Source organism: Macrobrachium nipponense, chromosome 43 (genome assembly GCF_015104395.2).
Source record: "Macrobrachium nipponense isolate FS-2020 chromosome 43, ASM1510439v2, whole genome shotgun sequence".
In the NCBI taxonomy this organism is placed as follows: domain Eukaryota; kingdom Metazoa; phylum Arthropoda; class Malacostraca; order Decapoda; family Palaemonidae; genus Macrobrachium; species Macrobrachium nipponense.
This window is the reverse complement of record NC_061104.1, coordinates 37,095,841-37,113,951: the sequence shown is the minus strand read 5'-3', so window position 1 is coordinate 37,113,951 and position 18,111 is coordinate 37,095,841. Positions and strand designations below refer to the sequence as shown.

At 39.6% G+C, this 18,111-nt stretch overlaps 1 protein-coding gene across 17 annotated transcripts in view; it reads right to left on the bottom strand.

Annotated features, from left to right (window-relative positions):
* Nucleotides 1-18,111, bottom strand: part of LOC135213655 (cubilin-like) — a 244,559-nt gene that overhangs the window by 103,679 nt on the left and 122,769 nt on the right. The window lies entirely within an intron of this gene.

Sequence of the window (18,111 nt, the reverse complement as noted above, 5' to 3'; positions counted from 1 at the left end):
AAAAAATTCCCCTTCGGTTAACATCAATGAATATATATATATTACTTCCAAAGATGAAAAATTTCAACACCCGTCAAAATAAGTCATTTAGACAAATTTCGTTATAAAAGCAGGTGAAGTCATTCTATTTTATCATGTTATGCTAATCATATCATTTTCGTTTTTATTATTTGATTTGCATCTGTCAGTCAGGGAAAGTATCGGAATCCCTCTTGTTTATCCTCCCTTCTCGTATACATACAGTACATACCCACTGTTTTACTGGCAGTAATCTCATATTACAATAACTCGCATCTGACCGTGGAATACAGTACCTCGTAAAAGAATGAAAGTGTATCTTAAAACTGAAATCGTAGGCCTAAAAGGAATTTTAGCAATTACAAATATGAAAAACGTTTAATGTAACAGTCAATAATTAGAACATGTAAATAATGTGCCTAAGTTTCTTCGACGCAATAGAGCTTTCTGTACAGCGTACAATACTGTCTGAAACTCTCAGCCACGGCTCATAAAACTCTCGGCCGCGACCGATGAGACTTTCAGCCACGGCCGGGTGGTGGCCTTTGTTGTTGGCACCTGTGAGGGTTCCAGACGCACGACCATGGCTAACTTTAACCTTGAATAAAATAAAAGCTTCTGAGACCAGAGGGCTGCATTTTGGTACGTTTGATGACTGGAGGGTGGATGGATGATCAACATACCGATTTGCAGCCCTCTAGCCTCAGTAGAGTTTAAGATCTGATGGAGGACAGAAAAAGTACGGACGAACAGACATACCGACATCTCAATAGTTTTCTTTTACAGAAAACTCAGAATGGTAGACTTTGTATGGGTGCTAACATACATGCAAGCCTGACACATTGATATGGTATGGTTGATATATATACGGTACAGAATTATAGTTGGATAATTTTACCAAAGTACGGCACGGTAGGATTCTGGTACGGAAAACATGGGCAAAATTCCGTACCGTACCTTACATTAGGCTGGTATATATCACTAAGCAATTGCTAAGGCATATTTGGCCGCTTCAGTGACTGCGCAAGTCAAAGACGGGATTTCACTGATGTAGATTTGTCTGCTTATAGTACCATAAAGGTACGGAATTACGGTACATTATTATTATTATTATTTTTTTTTTTACCGTACTGTACGGTACGAAAAAACAATTGAGGGCACGGTACTTTAGCCATGAACGAAGTACGGAAAAACTTGCCATACCGTACCATACTACCAGCCTTGCATACATGTCAGTTACTCTGAGTAAGAGCACTGAATTCAGAAAAGTGTTTTAAAGTAACTGTCGACTTTTGAAAAGCTTCCAGAACCAGAAACTGACGTCAAGAAAATCAACGGTAGATACTTGTTTCTATTCTTTTGCCTCCACATAGTGTCACACAAAAGAAATTCTTTACACATTGAGCATGAATTGCTCCCGTCTGCCTTCCATATATACGGTAAATACATGAAAATATTTTTGAATGAACGTGTGCACTCCAAACCCATGTCAAGGTGTTTACATCGGCGATCGTGGCATTGACTTAGACTTACGAAAACACTTCATACCAAAGACGCCTTCATTCGGAACACCAAGTAATTAAATGTGATAAAACGATACAACGCATCACCAACATCTACCTGGCGAATACCGGGTGCACTTTCACCAGATACAAAAATATACTATAGTACATTATCCATTATTAGAACTTGTTTATTGAGACGGCAAGATGGCTGACAGGCAACGTCACTTCTGTCAACCTATAATAATCCGCCCACCTTACCTAAAAAAATTCCAACAGCTGATTACATGAGGTTCCGAACGAAACTAAAGGCGATGTCCCAGAGCGGCCTTACCGGCACACCATTGACATCTAGCCGTCAAGCATTGACCGAGTAGGCTAGCCAATAATTGAGTTATTTTTCTCGCATGAAATATCTTCGCAAATCAGTTTAAAGTAGTGACAAAAATGAAGTTATCTACATTAACGCTTGCGTGTTATCATCGTAACGAACATACACAGCTTCGAGCCCACACAGATATGACAAATCACATTTGGGACTTTAGTACGAAGTTTGGCTGGAAATTCTCGGTTGTCACAGACACGCACTCGTGTGATACCACACGAAGACTGTCATGAGCTTTAAAAAAAATGGAGCACATTAAAACTGACTGAAATAGTCTTATTTGCCTGATGTCGTAATATATTCAGGATATAGCCAATAATATCTGAAGAAATTTGCTCATTTTATATACACATTCCATGCACCTGTTAACGTGCTGAATATCTAACCTATATGCAATACACACACACACACACACACACACACACACACACACATATATATATATATATATATATATATATATATATATATATATATATAATATATATATAATCCTTAAATAATTAACTATCATTTTCATCTTACTAACCCCCTGAAAAAAGCAGGCTTATTTTTATGAAATCTCTCTCTCTCTCTCTCTCTCTCTCATAATCTTTGCCTTCCTTTACCAAACAAATAACTGGCTATTCTATATGCACGAAACAATCCCAATAAAATGTTGCCCTCTCTCTCGCTTTCGTGTTGACTAGCATTTCCTCTTTGCAGCTAGTCTCAACAAACATAGGTCTAGGCCTAACTACAGTTTTGTCTGTCTTAACCAGTGAACAGGGCTCATTTGCATTGGGAATCGAATGGAAGATATTACATACTGAATGTGCTCTTTAACTGCTAGAATTATCCATATAAACCTATGTTTTACTCAGTAATGCAAAACGCTTTCTTCTTAGTCACTCTTTCTTTCTCTCGAAAATAACTGTCCCCTCCCTTTGCCTAATAATAGGCCCATTTCATGCATATGAAAACAATTCCAATCAAATGTTCGTGCCTCTCACTCTCTCTCTCTCGTTTTGACTAGTAGGGGCTACCTCTATCCCCTTTGCCGTTGTTCTTAACTACACAGAGGTTTAGGCCTATTTTCAATCTTATCACTATTAAACCGTCAAATATGGTTTAATTGCAGTAGGAATAGAACGGAAGATCTATTAATGCATTTTAATTAATAGAAGTACTCATATAAGCCTATAGTTGATATATAGATCCACAATTTAAATGCAACAAGTTGACTTAAACCAAACGGGAATCACAATGTTAGATACCTGAATCAACAGTGGCACTACCATGCAGAAGTCAACGTTGCTTCGGTATGGCATCATCCTTCAATTTTCATGCATTTGCAGAGCAGTAGTTAAGCCGTTCATGCCTGAGGTTTCTTGCATTATCGCTTTGTTGAAAACGAACCGAACATTCGCTTGCGGTTTTTGGTGTTTATATGGTCACTACTTCTGCTGATGTTCAGGCACTTCCTACACTTTCGGGATCTTTAGGGAAACGGTAAAAGCTAACCTATCCACTTTAAACGCCGTCTCTTTCTATGTTACCGCATCCATAAATAGCACATATCACCATGCCAATAGCGTACTAAACCCCCAAAACCGCAAGAATTGTCACAAATTCGTGAAAACTCCCGCTTACCTATTACCACGTTCAACGGGACGAAGTTAGTATACTAGTAGATTCAAGGTATCTAGAGAAAGAGGTAGCGTCATCCCCATTGAGCACGTGGTAACACTAAACAAAATATGATTTTTACCTGTTTGTTTTTCGTTTCACTATAATAAAAATGGCTTCGTAAGCTTAAAGAAAAGTTTACATGTTTTGTTGCACACCTGATACTGATACTAATAATGATTTTAAAAAATAAATAAATAAAATAAAAAACAAGACGTAATTGAAAACTGCTTCTTTGTCCTGTGGCTAGCTATGAGTGACGTCACTAAGCTCCTCTCCACTTATACCATGCTCGTCGTCTTTCAGTAGTCATAGCGGAAGGCGGTCTTTTTAACTATGTTGTCATTTTAACATAGCTAAATTATGGTGTCCTGTGCCACATAAATCAGAAAACATAATGAAATTTGTACATTGTCATTGCTTTCCAAGAAACATCCCTGCTGGTGACGTCATATCTGTAGAGATAGAACATACATCCTGCCTATGTGAACTCTCTCGAGAGACTGAGAGTTTCGACTTTCCAGCCCTGTGATTGGCTTATTAACAACCAACTGGAATCGTCGTAATGGACTGTAGACATCAGATGCACAGTTGATGTGGATCTACTATAGCTTTCGTAGCGGGCCCCACCGATGATGCCAACGTGTGACGTCATGCGCGGGAGTTGATAAATCGACCTATGCGTCACTCGCCTTATTTTCTTACTTATATCTTGCTCAGAGGTACTACTTAAAATACAAAAGCACACCCTAAGAAATCACGTAGGGGAGCAATGGCGTCATTGCACTGTAAACATTACTAACAGCTAAGTGGTTTACAAGTGCTTTGCTTCACAGATCATCAATACATCCTCAGACTATCCATAGAGACCAGGTCTACAAATATTCGTAAAGTTACTCAGTTTTGTCATGGTTTCACTAAATCGTTTTCATTAATGTCAATGAATATACGAAACACATGAAATGGCCAAGTTAGACCCAAGTGCAAGGTCACACTTGAAAATCCTCAGGCGTTTCAAGGTCAGTCTGTGATGTTTCGATTTGAAGGAGAATTGGAAATCTACGTTCCTCTGAACCTGATCGAAGTTGTCTCTTTTGCCGAGAAGTTCCCCAAATCTCTCTTTCCCACAAATGACAAAAACAGATACAGGTAAATTAACTGTTTTCTAAATCATTAGTGCATTATCATATTTGTCACGTAATCGCCTTGTAATGTTTTCAGATTGGCATTTGTAAAACAGATACATAAATAAGCATCTAAATGTTTTCACGGTGATCTTGCTTCATCTGACGCTTTGCAGAAACTGCTATCTTTCAGACCAAGGCCTAATGCTCCGCTTGGAGAAGAATATCTAAATCTCGCTAGACCTCAAAGAACTGGCTATAAGTCCATGTGTTTCATCACTTACGTGCTCCCGATAACATCCTTAATCAAGGAATCGTTTTCAATATGTTTTAGAATGTGAATGTCTCGCCAAGGAAATCTGGATTGGCTTCTGATGCTGTAAGTCTCAGATATTATGGTTTGATATTCAGCCTCTTTATCATTACAAGACTGTATAACGAAAAAATTGAAATTGCTCACTGCTGACAGCAAATGAAAAACGTACGTTCGACCAACTTAGTCGCAAAATGCCCGTTTAGCGTAGCTGCATGATTCCTTACGAATTGAATATTTTTTCTAAAACTGCAAGCGATGTTAGCTCTAACGTATAAGAACAGCAAGTGCTGTTAGTGTTGTAAACTAAAAGGACTGCAAATTATGTTAGTGTTCTAAAAGTGAAAGAACAACAACTGTTGTTAATGTTCTAAAGTAAAAGAAATGCATGTGTTGATAATGTTCTACAAGTAAAATAACTGAAAATGTTAATGTTCTAAACGTAAAAGAACTGCAATTGTTGTTGTTATTGTTGTAAACGTAAAAGGATTGCAAATGATGTTAGTGTTCTAAACTTAAAAGAACTGCAAGTACTGTTAGTGTTCTTTTGTATCTAGAACACTAACATCATTTGCAGTTCTTTTAGTGTTCTAGAACGCTAACACTGTAACACTAAAAGAACGGCAAGTGATGTTAGTGTTCTAGATACAAAAGAACTGCAAAGTGTTGTTCAGTATTCTAAACTTCAAGAACTGCAAGTGTTCTAGATGAAGATGAACTAGGTATAAAGCGTTGTTCGTGTTCTAAACTTAAAAGAACTGCTAGTGATGTTTGTGTTATAAACGTAAAAGAAAGACAAAGTATCACCTGTTTTCTCATTCATAACTCGTGATAACACAGAAAAGAGGGGTCTTATTGGTGTTAGACATAAGGGTAACGATACGCTGTGAAATGACCTTGGGATAAGTCAAACAACGGGTTGGTAACCAAACTGAAATCCCCTCCACTTCTGTAGTTGGATACAGTGTTGCCGAAACGGACAAATGCGGCCTCCGGTGTAGAAGTGTTCATGCACAACGTGGCCGCGTGCATAAGTGGCTCATTTCACTGTCTGCCACACCAGGTGTGGAAAAAATGTCCACATCTTTTTGGGGGTTTATTGTGGGCAGATATGTTATTTCTTATATGTGATTCATTTACCTATATTTTTGGACATTTGCACACTTACATATGTGTTTATATAATGATGACTGAATAAAGAACCATTAGAGAATGGTTGTTTACTCGTCAATGCATGAAACATTAGCAGTCGATCAAGGAGCGATATTGACATAGAATACAGATAATAACAGTGACAACTTAAGGTATCCATTTAACTACGGTATTTCAAATCTATTTAACACTGCTTTAGCAAATGCAAATAGGTTATTTGCAAAGTGATACTATAATAGCATTTAATGTTTGGATCTATATAATAGTCTCGTTATAACTGAATGCTGAAGCATGTCAAGAGACCCATATAATGATAAACATTTAGGTTTTCCTGTTTCCAGAAGTTGACTTGAGGGAAATTATCTTTAGACAATAAAGGAAGGCATATGTGATTTTATATATAATATATACGTTAGCTTTTCCGATGGTCTGGTGCATACTACATTTAGGCGAGCTTGGATGTCAGTGGAGTGGAAACGTGGCGGTACTGGTCGGATAGAATATAGACTTGAGGCCAGAGGCCAAGTGCTGGGACCTATGTAATCATTCATCGCTGAAACGGATACTGACAGAAAAAAGGTTTGAAATGCATCAAATTTAGGAGAGGGTGGGAAGTAAGATGGAAGAAAGAAAATATGAACAGAGTAGAGTAAAAGGAATGAAAGGGGTTGCAGCTAAGTAATTCTTACAGTGCACCGCATGAGGTGCACTGACGGTTCTGCCCCTCTGAGAGGAATTTTATTGTCGGTAACTTAATCAAGTACGCTAGAGCAGCAGAGCCATCTATTGGCATTTTGACAAAACTTCTCAACTTTCGAGTTCACTCAAGTGACTGGTCATTTCTTGTTTGTAATGTCTTCCAAAGAGTCGTGGTCTCCAGACGATGTCTGTTTTATGGCAGCCTCACCTTCAACCAGCTTTAAAGTCTACTACGTTCATGGACACGGTGAGATTTTTCGGACGATTGGAAAATCCAATTCCTAGAATGGGCAACACAAATTGAGGCTGTCAACGTTTGCATTTTTTCCTTTTTGACTGGATAAATGTTTGAATGTCTCTAAGAATCATTAAGAAAAAGCAAAACTATAATTAAGCTTTAGTTGCTTTTCTGACAATTAATAGTAGGAAGCCCTGCTCCACCCCTACAGAAATATGCGGAGCTCACAGGATCATTTCTTGGCCGTCCTTCACAGTGTTTGAAGAATGTCATTACCGGGAACAACTTATTATTATGGAATGTCATTCCTACCATCGGTCCACTCTTAGTGGTAACAACTGTCTGTGTCTTGCGTGAACTCGGGATGTGCTAGCAACAGGGTGAAAGCCAGTGTTGCCATAATGCTGGCATTTTCTTTAAAATCAAGTCGTAACCGTCAACGATCGGTGAAAGACTGAATAATGAAACGCAATACCTCCACTCATCTGAACCTCTTGAATGAAATAAGATGAACTAACATGAGTGACTTTATCATTATTTTCGAATGAATGAAGTCCCATATCAACGGAAAAAGCCTAGACCTAGTGAGTTGCTTGGAGTCTTCTTTTTTGGAAATTTATTTGCCTATTGATTGTTATCCCACCATATTCGGTAATCTACTACTATATTTACCAATAGCTATTACGCAGAAAACGTCATGAATTGCAAGGACAAGTCCTACCTCTGGTGTAGCCTGCACTGTGCTTCGGCTCCTCCATGTCCTCTAGAAAAAAGCATTCATAAAGAACCCATGGAGAGAGGGTTCATAAATATCCCCAACAGTAGCGCCACTTCTTTTACTCATAGGCATGAATCTTTTTGAGTTCAGAAATGGCCTCTTATAAGGGTTCAATTTCATCTTTTTTCAGTAACCTGAACATGAATAAAAGTTTCTGAAATGCAGCCTTTCTTTTATTTTTGCTCACAAAGTTCAGGCATCCCTTAAATTCCCTTTAGACATATCAGTCAATGAAATGCTGCAGCAAAGTGGTGCTGTTGCCGCTGTTTTCAGAAAGCGTTGCAATGTTGGGTGCTGTCAGAGTTGAATGCAGCCCGCGAAAATCCTGACATTCAAGACAACACACGAACAATCTTTCATTCAATTGTAAGCTCCGCTCACAAGAATGATGCCCGTGAACGCGGTTTTTAAAAATCTTGAAATCCATTGTTCACGGTTTCCGTGACCGACATTCCATCATTCCGCTGTACCCACAGTCAGTCGATATGACATTCACGGAAATGCTAACAATCCGAATGATTGTGTGAACTCTGCTATGAGGATCATTTATTGTTTCAAAAGGGTTCTCACAATTATTTTGAGCTACTTCGGTGGTGCGGTGCTACTTAACCTTGGAACACTACGCGTCACCCACTCCGAGGTGCTAGTACTAAGCTCCATGGAACGTTGTGTTTTTAGTACTGGGTATCGTTTATTTATGAATGTAATTTATCCACCACTCAGTAGAAGTGGGTGTATATAATACTTTGATCCCCGAGGGATAGTCCTAAACACGGCGCCCCAAGGATCTTCTGCCATGTTCGGAGGGTCCTGTTTAGTACCAACACCTTGGAGTAGGTGACGCGTTGATAACAAGCCAAATTAGCACCGATGGTACTACCGTGGTTCTGTTTTTTGGGTGAGGCATAATTCCTTCGATTATGTCATTATGATTATCATTATTAATATTATTATTTTTCGAATGTATTTCAGATATCTATGATGGCTGTAGGTGTAGAATATATGTAAGGCAACACTAAATAAAAAAAAAAAAAAATATACTAGTTGCTTAGCGAATGAATGTAGGTGCATAAGACAAGGGTGTGAAAGCCAGTTGGTACAACTAAGACATTTGACCGCATGAATGAGTGAGTAGACTGTTCGATATGGCGTTGCCTTCCTACCTGACATAATTACTATTATTTATGTAATATATCACAATGCTCTTATTTTCCGGCGTCGATAACCGTGGCATTCCTAACGCGAAATCAATGAATCAATAAACCTAAATGTGGAGGTATTTTCTACTTAGGCTTAATTTTGCATGAAACGTTTGTACGTTGGCATCTTTCCAGTGTATGTATGTATAGAAGTGTGTGTTTGTGTATGCTGCGAACTTTGAAATAATACTGTTCATTATTTCCAGAACTTATTCAAACAGCAGTAGGTTTTCCAAGGCCAGTTTCCCTGAAATTGCGATAAGTCCGTTATCCAAGTGAATTATATGTGTGTATATATACATATATCTATACATATACACACACATATATACATATATATATATATACGTATATATAGCATGTGTGTACAAAATCAATAGAGAGAGAGAGAGAGAGATTCCAAAAACCAACTGCTACGTGCTAGAAATATGTCTAGGTTGAAAGGCGAAGAGTTCCGAGACCTCCCCATTTCGCTGCCTCGCAGACATTCTTACCTCGCCTAGACAAGTTGAAATAAATTTCCCATCGGATGTTTTTCCCAGAAGGAAACACAAGGCGCTTTTCGTTCTTCTTCCCTCACGAATCTGTGCGGAATTCTGCGGCGACCCAAGAACGGCATTGTGACGGATTCACGCCACAGGAACGCAGTTCCATACCGAGCAATTTGGACAAACAAAAGCAACAGGAGCCGTGAATACGAAGCATATTTTGTGTAGCTAGTGAACGCTCATTTCCGAAACTCCCTGGAAAAAGCATTGGACCTTTCACCCTGCCTTTCCCCGCAGGCCGAGAGCGGAGGCAGCGAAATCAATAGCCACCGACCCTGGCATATCTCACACCAGCTCTCCCCAGCTCTCTCTCTCTCTCTCTCTCTCACTCTCACTCTCTCTCTCTCTCTTTCTCTCTCACTCTCTCCTCTCTCTCTACCCCTCTCTCTCGCATATGTTTGTGATGTACCCATTACATTTCACAATAGTACTCTTATTTCTACATAACATTGACGTCAGTTACCGGTGCGCAATGGCAGCCGGCTGACTTATCCTTTGGCCAGCCTCTCGCTCCGTAAACCAGATCAGCGTTTGTTTGTGTGTGCGGCGGCTGCTGTGTTTTTCGGGAATGCTTTCATTTTGCCATCTCCTTCGTCTCTGTTGAATCTCCCTCTCGCCATCTCTCTCTCTCTCTCCCTTTACTTCATCCCTCTGAACACTGTACTTGTTTCACTCTAATTGCTGCGCTCGGTCTAAGACCCGATTTGGGAATTACTCGCAATTCTGAAACTTGCTCCCTCCTGCACGATACTCTCTCTCTCTCTCTCTCTCTCTCTCTCTCTATCACAACCAGAAATACACATATGCATGCATGTAGGTGTTCTTCAGTAAAACGTTTCCCTTAACTGCTGGTGGATCCACCGACATTCAAGAGAGGGCCGGCCCCAGCCTCCATGGGGCCCTAAGCAGGATTGGATTTGGGGGTCCCCTGATCACCACCACCGGTGCTTAACTATGAATTGTGCTTGAATACTTCATCATTTCATGCATTATAAAGGCATCACTCACCATACAGGGGTTGCAAATTTAATATGGTCAAATATTATTTCCACTTTTCGCATTTCAGTGACGTATTTTGTAACAGAACAAATCAGCAGCCAAAAGTCTACATTTACAATACAAGTTAACCAGTTTAATTGCTTATATTTCAAGAAATGGAGCAGTTGTGCAAATAAAACCAAATAGCATACCTGGAACTTCCTACATAAATCCATTTTTGAGACATGACACGCAGAATTCATCATGACTCCACACGCTAATCAAATGGATTTGCAGTTGCACTTGGGAGTACAGAAACAGTGGCGGTTCGTACTTAATGCACTGGATAATTTTTCTTTATTTTTTACGTATTTTGTGTTTATTTATTCATTTTTGCTTTTCTCATTTTAATTAATTTAATATTTTCCAAGCGCTCTCGGGGCTCTCGGATGGCGTGGGGCCCCCAAAGCAGCCGCTTTGTTCCTTTATGCCTTGGGCCGGCTCTGATTCAAGACGGTATTACCTGCTACGTTCATCCTCTCACTACTGAGTCGAAGACTGCAACAACTGCGCGGTGCAGAAAACTTCCACAGGATCAGTTTGCGTTGACTGCTAGATATGATGGGCTTCCATTCATACACAATCTTAACCCTGCCTAACTATCACTCTCTCTCTCTCTCATCCCCTCGTCATTTCCGAAGTTTGCCCATTCCACCAGCCTACCACCTGGGGGATCTACTATCCTCACCGCGTCGCTAAACCTCCTGACACACTGATCCACACTTTCCCTCCTCGTCGGAGATCCACATTTCTCGGCTTTTCAGCCCTTCTTGCTTCACATAGGCCACTGAGGCCTTTCGTCGCTGTGGCTTTCTCGTTCTTCCTCTCATTTGCGTTCGCCGTCAACGATTAACTTGAACAAAGGAGACTTGTTTCGACAGTCTGTTCTTTCATTTGAACTTTGCTTCTCCAGGTACCATCTTTTCTTCCAATTTTTATTCTCTTAGCACCTTCTTTTCTGCCAAACATTTTTCTGAACATCTGCTGCCTTTGCTTCTTTATCTATTCTATGACACAAGCCTGCTCTCATTTTTCTACCTAGCATTATTTTCCGATGAGTTGCCTTGAAAAAACGACTTCCAGTCTTACTACGTTTCCTTGTCTCCCTTTTGTCTTCTCAACCTGCAGATCACTTGTAAAAGGTTCAACTGGAAGAATCAGGTTTTCCAGCTTTCCAGTGAAAGATGGTGTCATTCAGAAGTCTGAGGTGAAAACAGGCAGAGGTGGTGTTGGAAAGGTAGGTCAACCGGAAGGTAGGGTCTGAGTATCTAGGATAGGCGATGGGTGAGTGGCGCAGTGTGTATCTATAGGGGTCAAAGTACTGCAGATGAGAGTAGTGTGTTGGGCAAATGAAGCGACAGGTGTTTTAACACTATTCTGCTCTTGGCTGCTACCACTTATGGCTATTTGTCAGACCCCTTTCCATATTGGAAAGAAATATGTTACTGCTGAACATACGCACACCTACCTTCACATTACAAACACAAATTTGTGTATGAGTTTTGTTACTATTCATACCTGAAGTTTTTTATAATCTGCAAATAATTAACGAAAATACCACTTAATATCAAAGTCACTGTACCTTAGAAACAAACTACACCCAAAGGAAATTATATTGGAGAAGTGCATCTATCCCGGGCAGAAATTGCACCTGCATTCTAGTTTAAGATACAGAGGTAAAGTTCATTCCATATCAAGGGGTACTTGGGAGAATATATATATATATATGTATATATATATATATATATATATATATATATCTATATATATATATATATATTATATATATGTGTGTGTGTGTGTGTGTGTGTGTGAGTATGTGTGCGGGTGCGTGCGTGTGTGTGTGTTTATAAATTTTTGTCACACAGACTGTAACATTTATATATTTACAAATATCAAGACACAGATGTCGTTTAATATCCTCAGGAACAACTTACGTCCAAGGGAAACTGTAATAGATAAGTGCCAACAATGGGTCTCGAACTGCCGCCTGGTTGGTCAGACCAGACGACGACGCTTCATTTTGTGTGGGGGGGGGCTGGGGGGGGGCGGGTGCGGGGGGGGGCGTGGTGTGCCACATTTAAGTCGGTTAGAAAGTGAATCGTAACCTCTGGATTAAAAGGCCCCTTGATCGGTTGTACGGGTTCAGTTCAAGATCCGTTCTGCTGCCTTTATCCCAGACAGCAGCAGGAGAAATCCATTATGTGAAAACGTCAATGTTTACGGAGCAATGAAAGACGATCTTGTCACGAGGTGGAAACCGGTCCTAGGAGGCCGGATTTAAAAATCAGAGTAACAACGAAACCTCTACTCAACAGTTTTGGAAATGTGTGACTTTCATATTCTGCCAATGAATCATCATGACCTGTGTCAGGGGCACTTATTGGTCGTTCGAAAACAACACTCATCGGCAGACCGCTTCCTTCAAATATCAATTTGAATGTCGGGTGAATCCCAAATTCTTTGTCAAGAAGCATTCATCGCCTTAGAAGCTGAATGAAACAGGTCAAAATGAAGATGCTGACAACAACTCAGACATCTTTCCTTGTGGAATACGAAGTATTGGCGAACGGTAACAAATTTATGGAATCTAATTGTGCAATCAAATCAAACAAGAACGTCAGGGCAGGAGAATGGGAAGGAGGAGCTGTTCTACTATATCATTAGACAGTGGCTGGAGGGCAGAAAAAGTTACAGTAAATTTGCATTATTTTCAAGTAAAACTTTTCTCATAAGAATACTTTTCTAGTCCCGTCTTTGAAGAGTACCATAAACACATATTTACACAGTAAATTAATATAAACACGAAGTTTATCCTCCTAATAAGGTTGGGAACGAGAGGGCATAACATAAATGTGAATGAAGCGAAGAGCTTCACTAGGAAGCAGGGCGGAGCTCTTCGAAGTGTTCTATTATACAGAACCCTCCTTAGGTTAAACAAGTCTGAACTCAGATCCACTGCCAAGGTTCCTTTTACCTAAAGACCGTGATCCTCCTGTGGTTAGTAATGCTTCTTCGGTTGCTACTGTATGTTTCATGTTGTCAGTAGATCATCTGTCATGAAAACACGTCACTCTCCAATCAAGCCGCTGATGTTGCCTGTTTTTTTTCGCCATTATTTGAGGCCTAGGACTTTATTTTACAACAACTTGGATCAATCTTGCATCTTTCCTTGTATGGGATCTGTGTTCCCGAAGTTCAAAGGTGGCAAGAGTAATGTAGTCTGCATCTCCGCAGTCACAACAACTTCCCAAGTCACGGGCCTCCCACATTGGAAATAAAGTACAACTTGAACAGGGCATAACGTATAATGAAATGCCCAGAGCTTGAATATTATGAATTCCATTAAAGCGTGAACTGTTCGAATAAAGAGCGTCGGATAGTGAAGTAGAGGCCACTGCGTCTATCAGGTTAACGTAAATTATTTTATTAAAATACATTTGAATCAGCCTTGTCCTAATTTTAAGGATATTACTATTAACGATTTTGTTATGTATATCTTAAGTGTCAAGTGAAGTGTTTGGTGATTTCTTCGCGCCTCCTCCCCGCCTGTTTATTTGTTGTTAACTGCTGTATAACAATTGTTGTCTTTTGTTTATTTTTTCGAGTACTGTATTGACGAACGCCTTTGGGGTGAGGCTGATGTCTGGAGGTCAGCGCTCTGCCCGAGTTAGTTCGGGCCATACTTTGCTTCCCTTTGAGACTGCAGCTGGCGCCTTGGAGAATTATCTTTGCATTGACGGAATTGGCACTGTCCTTCGCAGGTACTCTTCAGTCACCTGCGACGTGGAGTTACCCGCCCGCACGTGGATCGCAGTTCTAAGTCACCTGCGACTTTACTACTGTAAGGCCTTAGTGGGGGAAATTTTTCCTAAGGTGTGTGGGCCGACCTTGTCCCAGTACCCACTGGAGATTTTTGCCGTGCTACTGCCATTCCGTTTGGACGCCCTTTAGCTGCTTTTGGGAGCGAATTGGCTCGTGAGGTGTCACGTAGGGAGGCATATACCAGGTAGGGTTTTGTCCTTGTGTTGTAGGGCAGGATTGCTTCCAACTCCCACTCACCTGTGTTTACCTGAGTTTGCGTCCTCCCCCGTCTGCAGAGTCCAGACAGGTTGAGATCACGGTTTCCTTTAAGAAGATTTAAATTATTTTTAAATCACGGCTTCAGCTTCTTGGTGTGAGGAGATTTGCATTTTGTTTTTCTTATGTAAATTTTTATATATATATATATATAATTTGTGGTACTCAGACCCTATGGGTCATGATGCTCTACTGGGTTTTGATGTTTAATAATTTGTTTTAGTTTGTAATGTATAGGTAGGAGATTAAGTGTTTTTCCTTACTACCGTTCTTTACCTTCTTTCCTCCTCTTATAGTGATAGGATATATATTTATTTTGGTTTTGGTCTGGCCAGCTATTGTTTGGTACATTTTTTATTATTCGTATTGATGTTTCTCCTTAACATTATTTCTGTCTTAGGGCTTAGATTATTTAGATGCTAGGAAATCCCACGGGATTTTAAAGGACTTGTATATGTCCTTTGGTCAACAAGGTTGATTCAAGTGCTCTTTTGTTTAATAAATATTGTTGAGTTTTCTCTGGTGTTTGTTTCCGTTGACCATTGCCTACCGAGTATTTTTGTCATCACTGGGTACGTTGAGGTGCGCACTAAAAGCCTGCACCATAACCCAAAAAGGGTTCATAACAGCGTCCAACCTGGATAGGTCAAAACTATTATCTTTGGTAAAGCTTTTTAAGGCTCTTTCGCTGCAGACCAGATGGCACCTCGGGGGTTGAATGAAAGAGTGCATAACGGAACACAGATCTCTGGAATCTTTGTGAAAAGGGAAGAACTCTTACCTTCAAAGGAGCAAAGGGTTCTGCTCAAGTCATTTACATTTTAAACATCGATTTCAGTGAGTACTTGGGGAAGTGATCAAAACAAATACTAATCATCTTTGGGCTAAAGGACCATATTCAAAGCAATAATAAATGCAACGGGGAAAAATTTTTCTCAAGTTATTAATGCAAGTTATTAATGCGTCATAACTTTCAGGAATACGACTTTGCTTGAGGAAGATGAAACAAACATTGATTTTACTTCTTGGACAAAGTAGCTGTTTCACTAACAGGTGTTTTACGAACTCAATTCCAGAGGTTAACGTTTTAGAACAACAGAATTTCTCCTTATTCAATAGGGTTACAGTCCCCTTACAGGTAACATGAGTATAATGTGTCACCTGGGAACTACCTTTATTAAATGGGGTATTTTATTCACCGGTGCTTCTTGCTCATTGAAGCTACAAAACAACACTTAGTGCCACTGCGAATATTCTCGATGCTACTTCAGCTGAAACTGTTCACTTTCTCTCTTTACTCTCTCTTAAAATAAATACTAAAATAAGTGCTATTTCCTACCCAAGGTTGCCAAATGTAAGATTAATTTTTTTTCGGTCTTCCTTGCACCATGCATTCATTGGCTGCCTCAAGTTGACAAGAGGTTAACTAGATAAAGACATTAACCCCCATACGTGTAAAAAAAGACATAAAAATAAGCCCAGAATAAGTTCTCAAAATCCGGCTCTTGGCTTTGAGATAGAAAGATTCTTGTTTGTATCCAGAGATCTCACAGGGCTGGATCTACTTTGATTATTTGGCCTTTAAGAAAGAATGAGTTTTGGTCACACTGGACCCCAAATTCACCTTTTTAGTTTTCTCTAAAGGAAAAGTATCGAGATGAATTTGTCTGTCCGGCCGCACTTTCTATGTCCGCCCTCAGATCTTAAAACCTACTGAGGCTAGAGGGCTGCAAATTCGTATGTTGATCATCCTCCCTCCAATCATCAAACATAACAAATTCCAGCCCTCTAGCCTAAGTAGTTTTGATTTTATTTAAGGTTAAAGTTACCCATAATCGTGCGGCTGGCAACGATTTAGGACAGGCCACCAACTCCCGATGGTTAAAGTTTCATGGGCCGCGGTTCACACAGCATTATGTCTACCGAGACCACCAAAAGATAAATCTATTTTCGGTGGCCTTGATGATAAGCTGTACAGAAAACTCGATTGCGCCGAGAAAACCTCGGTGCATTTTTTAAAATTGTTTTTCTCAGGGCTGGGTTGATAAAATGGCACCAGACTGACCATCTCATCTCATCAGCTCTGCTTTTCAGGAAAGACCATGAAAATTTGTTGATGGCTGAATCTGTGGAATCCTGTTCGAAAACTACTGTCAAAGAGTATTTGAAAACTGAATTTTGGAATTTTATTATAGAGCCCTTCTAATATGCTGATTCACAACTGAATTTTTGGAATGTGGCCTTTAGAAATTCTTACATAAATCTTGTTTATGTCTGAATTTTTTGGAAAATATTGAAGAAACTTCCAAACCACTTGGTGATAACTTCAATTATGAATTTCTAGTAAAGGAACTCCTGCAAAATAATTTTATAACTGAATTCTTTTTTTAAATATTTTACAGAAACGTAAAAATCTCTTAATGAAGGTCTTGAAAAAAGTATTTTGTGTTTTATAAAAGAAACAAATGAGGGAAATGGCAGATTTTGCACCCATCCGTCGAAACACATGTCCGTATAAACTTTGCCTATACCTCGGTGGAAAAGTGAACCTACTATTATCATTGTTATTATTTCAGTAGATGAAACCTGTTCATAAGGAACAAGCACACAGGGGCCATTGACTTGAAATTCAAGCTTGCAGAGACTGCATACCACGACAGTAAGACAAAGGTCCTGAAGAACAGCGGCATCAGTGGCAGTGAGGAGGTATACAAAATTCATTGAAAGAGACGAGCAATGACAAACACCACAAATAGTATGAATATAAAGGGGAAAGAGAGACAAGAGAAATGGTCAGTGACTTAAACTCCGCTTTGTCACACACGATAAAACTTAATCTCGAAGCTCTAATGCAGTGTTGATGCCACATGAACGCTTCTGGTTGTTGAACGAACTTACCTTTGGCTGTAGACACAAGATTCTAGTTCGGGAATGTAATTATCCAGAGTAAGTGAATGATCAAACAAAAGAAACCAGAGATAAGATCCCTTGGCAAAATGCTAGAGAAGGTTACACTGCTTGTTCTGGCATTTTCTTGATCTCCATCTCTCAAAAATATCAAGTTCGTTTGGGTCCCAGAAAATGGTCTCAGAAAAAGTATAATAAGAAAATATCTCTACCTCCTTTCTACAGGGAACAGGCTATTCCCGCAGAGCTGTCAGCGAAGAGAGTGAGAATCTGGAAGTGTTTTAGACTTTTTAAAATTTCACAGATCTTTTCCCCACTCATTTATTTTTTCAATGTGATCATAGTACGAATTTCCTGAAGAACAGAAGTAAAACTTTCAAAGAGCACATTAGATGAATATGAAAATACATTCAGAAAATGGTGCCATTTTGAGCAATTTAAGCTTAACGATTTTGAAACAGA